The sequence below is a fragment of the Chenopodium album genome, chromosome 17 (assembly GCF_948465745.1).
Source record: "Chenopodium album chromosome 17, dcCheAlbu1.1, whole genome shotgun sequence".
NCBI classification, from domain to species: Eukaryota; Viridiplantae; Streptophyta; class Magnoliopsida; order Caryophyllales; family Amaranthaceae; genus Chenopodium; species Chenopodium album.
The window spans coordinates 43,683,156-43,696,311 of NC_137850.1; the positions used below are offsets into that span (position 1 = coordinate 43,683,156).

Genomic DNA, 13,156 nt, shown 5'->3' on the forward strand with positions numbered 1-13,156 from the left:
GTCAGCCCTCTCCCTGGCTGACGGAATTTTCACCACAACCCCATCAGGAAAACGTGCAGGTGCAGCGATGTTCTGGACTTCCTCCTTCGTAACAGTGGAAGGATAGGTATCCTTGACAGGAAAGACATTCTGCGCCACCAAGTTCGGCTTTTTCACACCCTCATCCACCCCAGCAAACACCACTCTCACATGATCATCCATCGCAAAAACAAGAGAAAAGAAAAATACAAAGTAAAACAGAGCAAACAGAGAGGAGAGAGAAAATACCTGATGAAATTGAAATTAGGGGCAAAGCAATTGAAGTGATTAGACAACAGCCTGCACACCCAATAAATACCAAAGACGGAAATAAAACCGCCCTTCACAGTTATCGAGGAACTTGCTTTAAAACCGCCACCACTTTCTATGTTGCTAACCGTTGGAGCAATTTCTGAATTTCAAAATATTTTCTAGAATTTTCTTTAGGTAATTTTCACTTCCAAATACTTGGAAATAAAAATTAGGGGCAATTGTTGGGCCCGTATTGTAATACGATCCATAACATCTAGGGCATCAGTCCAAGATCAATGATTCAGCAAAAATAGGCAAAACGGCTTGATTGGAGTAAACAAGGAAAGCACCATCATACGTATCAATCAAGAGGATACTTGCCAAAAATACACCTACAGAACAGGGAAGAAGATAAATCAAGAAGATCTTCTTCGTTTTGAATATATTCTGAAAATATATGTAAACCCTAGAGATCCCTAGGTATAAATAAGTGTAATTAGACATTTTTAGCACTCATGTACGCACATATACTCTGAATATAATAGAATTACTCGGCATTCATCTACGGAGCTTCGTCCCTACTGAAGAAGGAGGCTAGTCCTTATTCAGTATTGTATCTCTAAACTTACTCTTTTCATAGTAGAGTTCATTCTGTTTGTTTATTGTAGTTTCATTGCTTATCTATTGCTTTATTATTGCTTTATTGCTCTTTTATGCGCTTTTGGTAGTATGATTGTTGTTACCCCTCAAACCTAGCAGATTCTCATATGTCCTTGTTGAGATTTGCCTAAACATCATTCATACTTTCATGCTATACTACTCCTATCATAGATCTACATTCACGGCCAACATTAAACCTCAAAGGTAGGCAAAAAGAAGACACATTTTTAGATTAAAAAACATCCTTCATACACTCCAATGAAATTTTCTTAATCAAGTTACGAGTTTTACAAATCCGAAAAGGTGCTTTACGGACTTAAAAATGAACAAATCAAATCTTGATGTAGAGGCTAAGTTTCTAAGGAAGGTACCGAAAGTAAATAGAGTTAATACAATTTATATTCGTGTACAAAACAAAAAAAAACATCAAATTATTTACAAAATAGGTTAACTTTTTTTGTTTTTGTGTTTGAGTGGTTGTAAAGTCTCAACATAAAACGAATTGAATGGCAAGAACTTCATTAGCCGCTAACGGTCATAATCATTTTATTTGTTGTTGTTAAATTACAAAAGTCATACTGTATAATATGGGACCATATATTAATTTATGGGCGCACCATTAACGTACCTTATAAAACAACACGCATCATCATCAAATTATCTATCTATTTATGCATCTTGCATGTGAATTTTCCGCTGTTTTTATTTTGTTTGTATTATTTTATTTGATAGAACATGCTTATTAGGTTGTTGATGATAATTATGTCAACGACTAAAAAGTAATTATATCAATATGTTTTTTACTATTGTATCATATGCATCTTAACTTTAAAGATTTTGGGAGGCTATTGTATTATATTAGTCTAATCTAATAAAGTTTTAATGTAGCTCAGTTTTGTTGATTTAAGTGCAATTGATTTGGACTTACTAAAGCAAAACTCGTAGATTAGTTGGTTAAACTTTTAGGATCAAGTTGTGCTTGTGACTTGTGAGTTAGTTATTGCCATTGGAATTGTAGAATAACTTACAAATTGATTACAACCATTGGCATTGTGAGTAATTTGACACTAATGAATTATTGTACTTTGAATGTTTGACACTGCTTCCATCATGCATGTTTGTAGGGCAGTTATGCTCCTACTAGCCCCCCTCCCCCTTATAGAACGTGGCACGCAAAATAAGGGATGGATCAAATCTCATCATCTATCTAGCTATTCGCCTTTGTCTATACCAAAAAACTAATACGAATCTCCAAGATAACATACAAAAAAGTAAAAAAAATACATTGATTAACAAGGTTATAAAGCTTGAAATTGTTAAACCACTATTTAGTCTAGCTAGCTTTTATAAATATATTTTTGGGCTAATATAAACCAAGCTAAGGGGTCTGTTCTGATTTACTGAGCTGAGCTGATATGAACTGATTGGAGCTGAACTGAACTGGAATTAAGCTAAAGAGAACGGATCCTAATTAAGTCTCCTTCACTATTTCCATTATTCCACTTTTCTCTAATTAAAATACATTTGTTCCTACATTTTCTATTACGTACTTACAATAAATATGGAGCGATCTCAAGGTTGATTGACTGATAGATATCAATGGTCTTAGCTTAGAGACGGATGTTCCGATATTGGATTTGTTTTCTCCTAACCATTCAGTATAGTTCCATAGTAGAGCAAGAGCTCAAACTTAATTAATACACTATATCCAAATGAACTTAAATTATGCCATTTTGAAACTTATCAACTAATTCTAATGACAATTTGATTGAAATTAATTAAAAGTTGGAGAGAAAATATGTTATATCTTGCCCTTAAATTTACAACTTTAATCAAGTTTAAATTGAACTTGTATATCTCAATTGGAAATTTCAACTTGACTCCTATAATTTTCGAGTCAGATTCAAAACAATATAAAGCAATAAGCTTTAATGAAACTTATTAACTTGAATTTACTTGTTATGGAGTATAAACGGACCAAATATTGTGTGCTTATATCCGTTGAAAAATTAATATTAGTATATATTTTTTCATGTAATCGCATGTTTTGGTCTCTGCTATAGCGAACACAAACCGCCGACTCCTAAACCAAAAGGAGGTAGGCAAAAAGGTGACATTGTTAATTTTCCAATACTTATATTATTACCATATCCTTATAAAATAATCCTTGATATTGCACAATTAGGTGCTGCCTTTTTGACCAAATCCGCTTTACAGTCATTTACTATTAAGCAATCTTAACTTTCAACCATAGCCAAGAATCAAACCTTAAATACAGTTCATACTAAATTTTAAAATTTGCCAAATTTGCTTTACACTTTGATATATGCATGTTACATACATCATAATAGTAATGACTAACAAAGTTATGAAAGAAATTTCCCCTATACAATTCGTGAACCAACAAATGAACGGTCGACAGATCAGGCTTAGTCGAGTCATTCATCTTGATTAACAAAGAAAAGAATATTTGGTTACAAACTAACAATAGAATAGACTGATGATATCAAAAATACAAGTTAAACGACACACCATATACATGCCTTTTCTTCTCGTTTATGGCAAGAGTAACACTCAGAAAGCGATTCTCAACATCGAAAGATTCGGCAGGAAATCCTTAATACGGTGTGTTTTTATAACTATACATTTAATGTTGCAACTTTCCAAATCTCTATCAAAAATTAAATACAAAGTTTTGTAACGTTGCTACAGGGGACCAATAACCATATATTTTTCCTTTGGCTCTCCAGGATTCCCAGCGTGCTCCGCACTTCTATTTTCCAAAGGGGTCGGTCGCTAGCCGGTCACTTTCTATTTTCATGTACCAACAACACTTTCATCACCCATTCCCCTTGGCGGAAGTGGCGCGTGAATTCCACTTTTTCCACGTGTCATCAATCAATGGATCATTAATTTATGTACAACCATAACCGGTAGCAGCTACGGCGGCTAGTCTAGGCTAGGCTACTTACTTAGCCACAAGGTTCAATTCACACTTCTAACACGTACCACCACATACATACACAATGTGAAAAAAGTTATAAACACGCAATCAATTAAATTACGGTTCAACTTGAACATAGCATTAGTACGTAGTTTCATCCTCGAACGCGTCTTCGGACACGCGCCATATTTTGACTGACTTATCCAAGCTACCACTATACACAATCCACTCCCGTCGTTGATCACCACCACCACCGTTGTCGTTGTTGTTGTCGTCGTCTTTGTCTTGCTCAACGGCTAGACACTTGACGGGCCCGCTATGGCCCGACAAGACAGCTAAGCAAGAGTGGTCCCCATCACCTTCCCTCTTCCAAACACAAATAGTCTTATCCGCGGACCCACTGAACACCAAACTCCCAGCCGTACCCAAACACAACACGGCCAACTTATGCCCTCTCAACACCCCTCCAAACACCACCCCTTCCTCCTCATCCCTCTCCCAAAAATTCACCAGCCCGTCGGATGACCCGGCGTACAACACCCACCCGCCACTCTCCTCGTCTGCTGCTACTGCTAACGCGGTAACAGCATTCTCTTGTTTTAACAACGTCCTCACATGGATGTGTCTAACAGTATTCCCATCCAACTCTCGCCTCCACACCTTGACAGTCCCGTCCGCGGAACCCGAAAAGACTAGTCCATCATATCCCACTACGATCGAGTTGATTGCATCATCATGCGCCTCGAATGACTCTAAGCATTTCCCGTCGGATATTCTCCACACCTTGATGGTCTTATCCCACGACCCCGAGTACAAAAGTCCAAACTCTTCGTTCAAACTCATGCACGAAACCGCGTCATAATGTTTAATCTTCGGCACCTTATGATTCCTCCTTACTTCCACGTAATTCTTAGGGTTCATTGAGCTCTTGATAAAATCCCCCATTTTTGGAAGCGTACCGACCCGTTTTCCTTTCGGGTTCCATATCCGGATCTTCCCATCTTGATGACCCGTAAAAACCTGCTCGTCTTTCGAAATGACGATCGCCTTCACCAGCCCGCTACCCGACTTGAACCCGCCCGCGTCATGGAAATTCTTCCAAACCCGAATATTCTTTGATTCGGACCCTGTGTACAGCATCCCATCCTTGACCGCTAATGAGTACACGTGTCCTTCCTCGCGAAGAAGTGAACCAATCAAACACTTCCTCCCTCGAGAAAAATACGTTTCATCGGTCGACGAATGACTGGGGGTTGCAGGGTTTATCTGAAGAGGGGATAGTTTTATCCAAGGCGATTTCAAATAAGGAGACGATTGATGAATCAACGGCGAAGGAGATGACATGATGATGTTATTATACGGTGATGATGAATTTGTAGTCGTTGATGAAAAATTCTCATCCGTGTAGTTAAAACTACTCAATCTCGGACTATTGCTACTGCTTGAGAATGTCTCAGCAGAAGCATTACTTTGCCTCGCGCTGCTCGAATACGAGTGGCGGCTATCCTCCGTCTCCTCCTCGGAAGAGTGTTGTAACAATTGCCTGAAGTTCACTCTTCGGCGAGGGGAGTTGCTGCTACTCCGATTGTTATAATGATCAACTAATCTCGTTTCGATTAGTGGAGACATTATTATTATTGCACCAATAATACAATCTATTTGAGTTTATTTTTTTTGTGATGGTACAACAAAATCGAGAAAAGGTTGGTTTGTTAATTTGTGAGAGAGAATGTTTGTGATTGTTGTCGTTGATGAGCTAAAAAGAGAAGAATGAAAAATGGAGAGAATTAAATTGGGGTAAAGGAAGAGGAGAATGGTGTTTAAATAGGGAAAGGGGGAGTGGGGGTACAGGTAGATTCAAGGTGGGTGGGGATAGGGGGACACGTGGGATATTTATCAATCGTGATTGTTTTTTAAATGATTTTTATTATAAGGAGTATTTTCGAAAATCTTGCCTATATGACCTGGCGGTTATATTATTAGTTTATCACTTTATTTTATATTTTCTGAGACTTTTTTTATTTTCTGACTTTTTTTATTTATTTATTTTCCTTCTTTTTTTAGAAGGTTGGAATTATGACTTTTACTTGTGCTAGTCATTTTTTGTTCACTTTAAAACTTTTAGAAAGTTATTATGTTAATAAAAAAAATAAATAAATAAATTTACTTACTAATATTTGAAATTAACCTAGCTTAATTGTGTTGTTTTTGGTTTACAAAATATTAGCTTCAATTTGATTGTCACAAAGTTTCAACCTCGTATCCTAGTACACAAAGTCTTATATGTGGCTATCGAATGAACATATGGAGTTACTTATTTCTTAAGTATCCGAATTCACTCGTATAATGATTTTGAGTTACTTTTATGGACAATATAAGGTCACTCTTTTGAAAAATTGAGGTTACCCATACATATAAATGAAAATTACTCTTATAAACTAATATGGCCACACCATGTACCTAGCCACATACAACGCTTACCCATCATAGTATATTTAGATCGAACGAACAAGAGTTTATCTTTATTGCAATAAAAAATAGCAATTATATAATTTGTCACCTTTGTATTCCTAAGTCATCTCTCAAGTTCAAATAATGTCTCATACTCATATATAATTGATTAGAGGAGATCATTATCAAATTTCGCAATCAATTTTTGTTCCATCATATGCAAGTTGAGTTTTTTGCATCTTCATGCATGCATCATCACACAATGTACCGAGTAATTCTTTTCTTAAAATTGTCATTGATTAGGATATATATACAAATTACATTATACTGTAAGTTTAACTTAGCTTTTTTAATTTAGAAAGTGGATAAATTAATAGCAACTCCAAAGAGAAATGTGATCTACTGGATAATGTAAGAGAAATATACGAATTACATTATTTTCTAAATATGGATTAATAATGAATTAAAGGTTTTAATTAATTAGACATAATTTACAAGAAAAATGGACCAAAAACCTAAATACCTAATGGTGACGTGATTATTAATACTCGTCTAATTTCATTCGGTTGCCAAAAATTTCCCAAGTGACCGAATTTGTATTTATCATGAATATAATTCAAGATTTCAACTCAATTGGGAAGCATTTAATTAAGCCAGCTAATAGTGTAATACGACCACAATTCCTTTCATAAGTTCGTCTCATTAAAAACTTCTAAATGATGTCACGCTTATTACGTAGTATAATAGTATTAGCACAAGTATTATTCATAATTTTGACTCTTTGAATAAAAAATTTTGCATGTGAATATTGTTTTCTAATACAGTACTAGAAGCTTAAAGGTAAATTATATTAGCACTATTGCCATTTCTTTCGCGTTTTCCATCTTTTCGTTTACCATTTAGGGTGCTACTACTTTTTTACTCAGTCAGTTTTGCTTTTGACAAATTTGGCAAATAACTTCGTGTAGAATTTTTCTCTGTCATCCTCCCTTATCCAATCGTGATATAAGTTATAAATATAATAATAAAAATACAAATAAACAATTGGACCGAAGCAAAACCTTTTTTTTTTTAAAAAAAAAATAAATTATTTATAGTACGTAGTAATGTAGTATATACTTTGTATATTTTATTTTCTAATATTGGCATGTGCTATAAAAATTATTATCTTAACATATTTGTATTTTTTTTAATAAAAAACAAGATTAGAATTTCACTATATTAGATAAGGTTTAAAATTAGTAGTAGTAGGCAAGTAGCCAATATTAAAAAATATTCCAAAAAATAAGTTAGTGAGAAAAATGTGCAAAATGGTTGACATTTTGGATCACATAACTCAATGTATAAACTGAAATGTAGTACGAACTACCAAATAAAGGAGGCTAAGGGTGCAATTTTTCCATTCAATGAGAAAATTGAAGCTGAAGTTATTTGTAAGTTCAGGGCACAAAGACTGCGTATAAGAAGTTGGTTAACAACTTGGTGAAATAGTTGCAGTATAAAACCATTTTCAGACCAAGAATTTTTAGGTCACGCCTCACTAAGTTACTCTAGTATAGTGACCATGACAACAACGGCAATAAACTAATAATATATAACTGTTTAATTTTCAAAATATATTATTATACTATGCTTAATGTATATATGCACTTAAAATAAACTTCAATTCGCATGAAGGTATCGATGTTATGTATGGTGTAAACTACGGAGTAATTCACTTAGGGTCTGTTCTCTTACGTTGAAGTTCAGTTTAGTTCAGCTCAGTTTAGTTCAGCTCAGTTTAGTTCAACTCCTAATTTCCTTCTCTTATAAAATATTCAGTTCAGTTCAATTCAGTTCAGTTCAATTCAGCTGAGTTCAGTCAATGAGAACAGACCCTTAAAATTCATTTATTTGAACTTAATTTATTCTATCTAAATCATCATAACTTAATTGAACTTATTAAAACTTAATTATTACGTAGTAGGTTTATTGTAAGTATAACTTATTCTTGAGTAACTCTTATCAAAATATACTTTTTTTCTGAAATTATCTTATCTGAATATACATAATTTGAGAAATATGTGGAAATAAGGTGAATGGACTTTACAGAATTAACAAGTCTTATTTTAACAAATTTTACCTTTAGATAATTAAAGTTATTGATAATTAAAGTTACACAATGTCAAACACTAATTAAACTCAATGTAAACTAATTTTGATGAGGTTAATGAAGCAACGAACTAATTGTGTTGAGTTACTAATTATATATATAGCCGTTAGTATTCTATAATTTTAGATGATGTAATGTGAATATATGATTAACACCAAATGATAATAATTATTCTCTTAATTAACTAAAAAGAGAAAGGTTTCCTAAAATGTATGTAATTAACAAAAATGAGCATAATAATAATGGATGCATCAATATTACATAATGCAACAATCATGTTTGAAAATTGAAGTGACAAACTCTATTATATGTTTCACACTATAGATATAAGAAAATGTTGACTAAAAAATAAAGGTGTGAAACGTCAACGGTCCATGGCTTCTAGTTATAGGATTTACGTACGTATTTAAAACCTTCTATCACCCTATTTATTTATCATCAGCCGCCACGTTATCGTTTCTTCTATTCCAAGACTTCGCTCTTCTCTTTGTAGCGAGGCCGGTCTGCCACGTATTTCACCTCTATTTAAAAATGAAAAATTGCTACTTTATTAAATCTCCTTCGTAGGATCTTTTCTTTTCTCATTTTGCCTTACGCGCCAAAGTCTTTAGCACGCCATTTATATTATATACTCCCTATTATTCTGGACATTATTTTCACTATTGACACACCTCCATATGACTATAATTTTTTTGATATACAAAAACAAATGTTAGGGAGTAGCACCTAAGATATATATGAGCTTAATTTATTTTAATATACATAGTTTTAAATAAATTTTCGGATTATTTTCAGTTTAGTTCAGTACTTAATTTCATTATTTTATAAAATATTCAATTCAGTGTAGTTCAGCTCCAATAAGTTCAATTCACTTCAGTTCAGTTCAGTCAATGAGAATAGACCATTTTTCTAGATAATTTACATGCTTTGTATATTGAAAGTGAAAGTTGAATTCTGTTTTGACAAGTGATTTTAATAATGTAATTTTTGACAAAGAGATCGAGATTAGTTACACATGTCAACATTATTCTATAAATTAGAAATCAGAATGAATACCATCTCCTAATTATATGCTAGGTTATACATACAAGTGATACAACGGTGAATTGAAGCATCTATAGCCATAAAAATTTGAGCCTCATATCTCATACTCGGACCAACTGATGAATTACTATACCAATGGTTCACTAATCATAAAAGAAAAATTGAAATGATTAATTTAAAAGGTGTGAAAAAAATATACTTGGTATATAGTAATATTAGCATTGATTGTGAGAAATACCACAAGTAAATTTATTATTATTATTTTTTTTTAGGCCATCACAAATTCACAACATAATATGCCTTAACAGTTTACCAGGCCTTTATTTTTCAAAAAACGATTTTCGTACCATTTGGTTGTGCTTTAATAATTATTTTTGGTCAACCACACACAAAGGAAGACAAGCTAAAATACTGCTCCATAATAGTAAAGCTCTATTATTTTGACAAGATTTATTTGACAAAAGCTACTAGATGTTCTCACCTTTTGCACCTATCCACAATTCTACTTTCCAAATTTAGCATGCCATTGCTCAAGCATTTCTATTACGTACTGTGGAGTACTACTATATTTGGTGATTATTTATCTAAATTTGATATTTTAATTTAAGATTTAGACGACTGTGGCAATCTGTATACATAATTAAGATATTAATGTTCAAATAATATATGATAGATTTATGGTATACATAAATAGAAATAATACTCCGTAGCAATTAAATTTAAGTAAAATAAATTAAAGAATGTAAAAATTAGTAATAAATGAAGAAAATTTAGAAACAAATTGAAGTACACATACTAATATTACACTATACATGTGAGTTGTGAGTTTGTGACACATCTCATGGACGGTAACGAACTACCGAACTACATGCAATAAGGTGGCTAGAAAAAACAAAAATAACCACACTTGCGAGCTGCTATTTTTACCATATTCATATTCACAACAATGTGTGAATTCTGATGACTTTATTCCTTTGATATACACGGTGTAACTGTATAAGTTTATACTCTCTTTATTCAAATTTGTTCATTTATTTCAAGTTAAGTGTTGGTCACGTTTGGCTTTAATTTGCATGGTTTATGAAACATACATATATATAATATTCCGTGCTACGAGTACTTATCTTAACTTATCTGAATATTTGGTTTGATTTTTTTTTTTTTAGTAACAATAACGTATCTAAATTTTATAAATTTTACCTATTCAGTTGTAATTTAAATTTGGATAAACCTAGCTTGTTAAAACTTATTTTTCTTTTACCGAACTTATTATTGAAAATGAGGGGTGGATGACATTTGAACCTTTGACTTTTATTTGTGTCACGTTGAATATGATACAATGTTATATGACCAATTCAACCAAAAAATTAAATTGATGATTGAGACCTAGGACTATATTTTATACTCTATCAATTACGTATCACGTATCATTATATTTCTCAGCTGAGTACACATAAAGAATACCCTATAGAGTACGTTTAGTTTGTTTACGTAGATATTTCTGCATTAGGAGTAACATAAAGGAATGAACTCGAATGATAACGTAAAGTTTTAAAGTATACACTTGTCATATGGTACCAACTGCCACATATACTTATCCTATACAACTAACTTATACCATCAAGTCCACATAATTCAAATTATCGGCTACCTGCTTGTCTTAAAATTATGTGACACATAAGATATTTGTTTGTATAAATTAAAATATAATAATACAAAACTATACGTTGTACCTTATAATTGAGGCATACATATACATACTAATATACTATACGATGAGATAATACACTGATTGTACAGAAAATAATATTAATAAATCAATATGTATTGAACGTGTTACTAAATTAATTTCTACGTTCACGTATGTAAGATTTGATGAATAATTTATGATAAAATCGTGTTTTTGGAGATTTCATCATATTTTTATGCTTGCGTATATGAAATCTAGTTGGTGTAAGCATAAAAAGTGAGGTTAATTTATTTCATTATTTGAGCCAAGTGTTAACATAAAATTTAAAGCCAATGTTTAATTTAATATTAAACATAAAAACAAAATGCTGATACATCATGTCATTTTTATGGTCTCTATCTAGAAACTAAGCATACAATTGGGTCAATTAATCAATCTGGATTTTTTTTTTTGTTTTTTCCACCTCTAATGACTAATACTCTATCTAATTAAGTTTAGTGTTAGTTCACTTAAGACTTTCTTTCTCCAAAACAACAACATTCTCTTATCACGCTTCATAATAACACACTATTTTAACGATTAATATCTCTAATTCTTGACATCGCGAAATTATAAAAAGTGGATATTAATAAAATATACATCGAGACAATTCAAACAAGATTCCACTTGATTATGTTTTATTATAGTTATAAGTCAAATAAATTTTTATGAATAATGTAAAAGTCAAATTATGGTGTCAACTAAAAATATAGGGGAAATTTTTTTATTTTTTGTTACAAGATACTTTGTAATTATAACACATTATATTGGTTGCCCTTGTTAGGATTTATCGTGAAAACAGTTTCGATCCTACCCTTTATTCTCATTTTTTTTTTAATTGCAAAACTGTGACAACTAAATCATTTATTGCTAATTCTTCAAGAAATGATCATTTGCGATTTAGGGGTTGCTAAATTATCTAGATATTGCAACGTTTTAATAAAAAATAAAATAAAAATTGTATCATTACTTAGCAGAGTACAGGTGTGAGACTGCTACCAATTGTTGCACTGGATCATCCGAATATTATCGTAAATTGCTAGAACAACAATAGGTCCCGTGTGTCAATCAATTGTCTAATACGAATACGTTTATATTTTTAGGGGCCTCTTAAATGTAATGAGACAAAGTATACACAAAATTACAACAATATCCTAATTAGATAATATCACTTATAAATTACGCGCATTATTAGCCATTAATTCATGTTTTTTTTTTTGTTTTTTTTTTTGTGTGTGTGTTTTTTTTTAGAGAGCCACAAGGGCTGAGGTGAGAATCGATTCCAGGATCTTCTGGAATCGGGAAATAAACTTCAAGCACTTGAGCTATCCCTCACTCTTATTAATTCATGATTCTATGATACGAGCAACACACATCATCTCATTATAAGTGTGTCATTATCATACATTTGGCTCATCATTTTCATTATTCCTCCAAATGAAAAATGGCTACAGGTGTAATTAATTCTATTATTAGCCAATTACGTACCTGTTTAATATGGAGTATTTAGGTTAAAATTACAAAAGGATAATCTGAATTTAGTCATAAATAACTAATCAATCCGTACATTTTTAAAACAATTTTATTTTTATGCTAACTTAACTTTAACTAAGTATTCTCATTAGTATTTACAGAAAATGTTGCTATGTAACACAATTGTTAGATCACGTACTCTACTTTTTTATAATAACTTTAATAAATATAGATATTGGCCCTGTTTGGGAGAAAGCTGAAAGCTGAAGCTGATTGAGTTAGCTGATTTTGACTAGCTGATTTTATTAACTGATTTGACTAACTTATTGTATTAACTGGTTATATATATATAAGTGTTTGATAAATAGATGATAGCTTAAAGGTGATTGAGTATGTGAAATGACCAATAAGCTAATTGTGGGGTAGATAGTTT

The 13,156-nt window shown here is 32.2% G+C and overlaps 1 pseudogene; it reads right to left on the minus strand.

Moving 5' to 3' along the window:
- Positions 1-3,326: 3,326 nt before the first annotated feature.
- Positions 3,327-5,640, minus strand: LOC145589814 (protein JINGUBANG pseudogene; annotated as a pseudogene).
- Between the last annotated feature and the right edge of the window lie 7,516 nt (positions 5,641-13,156).